Genomic DNA, 4,885 nt, shown 5'->3' with positions numbered 1-4,885 from the left:
TTAGAAAAATAGTAATAAAAATGGTTACTTAAGTACAGGAGCATTATTATCACTTATATTGGCAATGCAGGTTTTTGTTTTGTTTTGTTTTTTAAGAAAATGCCCAGTATTGGAGAGGTGTTTGAAATGGAAACTTTCTTACATTGCATTACAGTTCTGTCATTAGCATAACCTTCCTGGAGAATGGTTTGGTGATATGGATCAAGAGCTCCAAAAATGTTTGTAACTGGAGACTTAATATTTCCACTTCTAAGAATTTAAAATTAATCACAAATTTACACACTGATTTATAAATGAAGCATTGTTTATAATAATGGAAAATTAGAAAAAATTTAAATGGCCAACAGTAGGAAGATGGTAATTTATTAATTTGGATATTATGGAACACTATTCATCATTAAAAAATGTGATTTGGGACGCCTGGGTGGCTCGGCGGTTGGGCGTCTGCCTTCGGCTGTGGGGGTGATCCTGGGATCACGGATTGAGTCCCGCATCAGGCTCCTGCAGGGAGCCTGCTTCTCCCTCTGCCTGTGTCTCTGCCTCTCTCTCTCTTTTTGTGTCTCTCATGAATAAATAAGTAAGTCTTTTTAAAAAAAGTGATTTGGAAACTAATGGCATGGAAAATGTTTTAGTAAATACTAGTGAAAAAAGTGGTTATGTGTCATAATACATATATAGCAGAGTGTATATATAAATGTGGAGTGTGTGTACACATATGCATATGTATGTATACATAAATGTGTATATGCATATATCTATAATTCCTTGCTATCTGACTTTCACTATATGAGCATTCATTGTAATCACTTATAAAAAAATCACTTGTAAACAAAAGCTGACTACCAATTCACTATCCAAACTCATTACCTAAATTAAAAACAAAACTGTAAGGAATTTACAAACACTGTTTAGAGAAGACTCTTCAGCTGCCCTTGAGTCTGGGCAAGAGGATGATCAGAGTGCTGCAGGCTCATTGCACCTGCTCCCTACAGGAGTGTAAATAGGCTATGTGTTACCACTACCATTTTCCTTCTCTCCGCCTGCAGTCTAGGCATTCAGTACTGCCAATGATAGCTTCTGTGAGGCACTAAAAGCTCAGGTCCAATTTAAATGTTATTTTTATTATCTAATTAATTATTTTATTATGTTACATTACATATTTCCTGAGGTATAAAAGAAAAATGTAATTTGTATTTGCTAATTATAGATTCCATGTGGACTGTATGTAAATACCTACTAATAAGTTCATTAAGAGTTTAATAATTAGGCCATTGTTGTCTTATAGGCAGTATATTATGCAGAAATTCTTGGTGGGTTGTTACATTTGTGTTTAAGAGTATTTTAATGATATTTAGAGAAATTATGTGGAAGGTTTTGATGGGCTGAGAACTTTTTTTAAAATTTAAAGTAATGATATACGGCTTCTGTTAATTAAAAATTTGCTATCCCACAGTTGTTGAGAAGTAGATTATACTCAGAAAATGAAGATAATGAGAAATGAGTGTATGTGGGGGTGTGTAGTTTTGATTTCTGTACTGTAATTAAATGCCCCTGAAATGTTAGTGTCTTCTCTGTGATACTGTGAATTTATGTTGAGTTTTACAATGTATTTCCATATTCTCTGAATTTTGTAAAATGTGTTTTTGCCATGAAGCTTTTCCAGTAAAGTAAAAAAGGAAGAGAAATAAGTAAGTTCTCAGAATTCCACTTCCGGTGACTTCAGGTGGAAGAAGAAATTAAACAACATTTGTATAAGGGGTATGAGAAGAGTGGGGTTTTCTTGCATGGATTTATCATGATTAGAACTTATGTTTATGACATGGGTTCTGAGAAAAGGGTTTATAAATAAGCACTTGTTAGAATCCTCTCTTTCTTTTGGATCTGAGTTCATACTGTGTCTCTCTTGAGTGGCATTGTGAGTGAGAAGGTAGGAGCCAGAATCTCTAGCTGACAAACATAAATTCTAGGCATTTAACATGAGGAAGGACACCTTGAAATTGTATTTTCTATAAGGAAGGAACATAAATATTTACAGTTACTATTAAAACTGTGTGGTATGGAGATCCAGACCATTTCTCAACTGTCCCCAAGTTCTCCAGCCTTCAGGACTTCCCATCTTTAGCAAGCAGTGGAGGTTCTTTGTATCACTTGATTAGCAGGAAGTCCTGTTTGTACTTATATTCCTCTTTCAGAGACTTCCCAAGTGTACTTACAGGTGCCTTGTTTACCTGGATTTTAATGTTTTATAATTTATTATAAAAATCTATTTTTATTTAATAATAAAGCATACAGAAATAAAAATCGCACCAAAAAGGTAAATATGTAACAAAGAGTGAATCAACCACTTATAAAGCAAGCATGAATGTTAAAAGACAAAAGTAGTAAGATGAACTAAAATGACAATAATTAATTAAGGGAACTATAAAAAGGTATGAAATGTGTCATCAAAAGTATAAAACGTGGGGTGGGGAGTAAAAAAGTAAAGCTTTGGAGAATGCACTTAAAATTAAGTTTCTATCAACTTAAAACTGCTGCTATTTTTAAGGGATATTTTATATGAGCTTCATGATAACTACAAGGAAAGAGCATATAGCAAATATGAAAAATGAGAGAGAAATCTAAGCATTACACTAAGGAAAGTATCAAACCACAAGGTAAGAGAGAAAGATAAGAACAGAGAGGAACTACAAAAACAGCCAGAAAACAATGAACAAAATGGCAATAAGTATGTACTTATCAATAAGTATTTTAAATATAAATGGATTAAACCTGTCAATCAGTAGACATAGTATGGCTGGATGGATTTAAAAAACAAGACCCATCTAAATGCTGCTTACAATTACCACTTCAGAAGTAAGGGCACACAGACTGAAAATAAAGGGATGGAAAAGATATTTCATGAAAGTGAAAATGGAAAAAAATATGGAATAACTATACTCACATCAAAGAAAATAGACTTTAACCGAAAACTATAATAAAAGATAAGAAGGGTATTACATAATGGTAAAAGGGTCAATCCAGCAAGAAGACATAATATAAATATATATATATATGTATATATGTATATATGTAGCCAACATAGAAGAATCAAAATATATAAAGCAAATATAAACAGATCTAAAGGGAGAAATTTAAGGCAATACAATAATAGTAGGAGATTTTAATCTACCTTTCATCAATGGATAGATCATCCAGACAAGAAATCAATAAAGAAACATCAGCCTTAAACAACACAGTAGATCAGATGGACTTAAGAGATATCTACAGAATATTCCATCCAAAAGAGACAGAATACACATTCTTCCCACAAGCACATGGAACATTCTCCAGGATAGATCAAATGTTAGGCCACAAAACAAATCTCAATAAATTGAAGAAAACTAAAATCAATCAAGCATCTTTTCTAGTTACACTAATAAGAAACTAGAAATTAATTATAAGAAGAAAATGGGGAAAAACTGAAAAAAAAGTGGAGATTAAACAACAGCTACTGAACAACCAATGAGTTATCAAATAAATCAAAGGAGAAATTTAAAAAATATCAGCTATAAAATAAAGCAGAAATACAACATACCAAAATCTGTGGGATGCAGCAAAAGTGGTTCTAAGAGGGAAGTTCATAGTAACACAAATCTACCTCAAGAAACAAGAAAAAAAAATCTCAAAAAAACAACCTAATTTTATACCTAAAGGAATGAGAAAAACAAACAAACAAACAAACAAACAAAGCCCCAAATTAGTAGGAGAAAGGAAAGAATAAAGATCAGAGAAGAAATGAAATGGAGACAAAAAAGACAATGGAAAATATAAATGAAATGAAGAGTAGTTTCCTTGAAAAAATAAAATTGACAACCCTTTACATAGACTAAAAAAAAAACAAAGAACTGAAATAAATAAAATTAGAAATGAAAGAGATTAAAACTGATGCCATAGAAATACAAAAAATTGTAAGAGACTGCTATGAACAATTATATGTCAACAGATTGAAAAACCTAGAAAAAAATGGATAAATTTTTAGAAACTTATAATCCTTTAAGAGTGAATCATAGAGAAGTAGGAAATCTGAATAGACTTATTACTAGTAATCAAAAACCTCCCAAAAAACGAAAGTCCAAGATCAGACCAAATATTCAAAGAAGATTTAATACCTATCCTTTCAAATTCTTCCAAACACATTTTATGAGGCCAGCATTTTCTTAATACCAAAACCAAAGACACCACCCACAAAAAAGAAATCTACAGGCTAGTATCCCTGATGAACATAGATGCAAAATTTTCAACAAAATATTAGCAGACTGAATCCAACAACACATTACAAGGATCATATGCCATGACTAAATGGGATTTATTCCAGGGATGTAAGGATGGTTCAATATCCTCAAATCAATCAATATGACATATCATATTAACAGAATGAAGAACACAAATCATATGATCATCTCAATAGACAGAAAAAGCATTTGACAGAATTTGACATCCATTTATGAAGAAACTTTCAACAATGTGGGATATAGAGAGAAGGTAACTCAACATAATAAAGGCCATATATGACAATCCTATAGCTAATATTATACTCAAAAATGAAAAGCTGAAAGCTTTTTCTCTAAGAACAGGAATAAGACAAGGATGCCCTCTCTCACCATTTTGATACAACATAGGATTGGGAGTCCCAGCTATGGCAGTTAGTCAAGAAAAAGAAATAAAAGGCATCTAAATTGGAAAGGAAGAAGTAAAACTGTCACTATTTCAGATGACATGATATTATATATTTAAAAACTCTAAATAATCCACCAAAAAACTGTTAGAACTAATAAATGAATTAAGTAAAGTTACAGGATGTGAAATCAATGTATAAAAATCTGAGGCATTTTCTATAAACTAATAA

Source organism: Vulpes lagopus, chromosome 17, assembly GCF_018345385.1.
Source record: "Vulpes lagopus strain Blue_001 chromosome 17, ASM1834538v1, whole genome shotgun sequence".
In the NCBI taxonomy this organism is placed as follows: domain Eukaryota; kingdom Metazoa; phylum Chordata; class Mammalia; order Carnivora; family Canidae; genus Vulpes; species Vulpes lagopus.
This window is presented reverse-complemented; position numbering follows the sequence as displayed.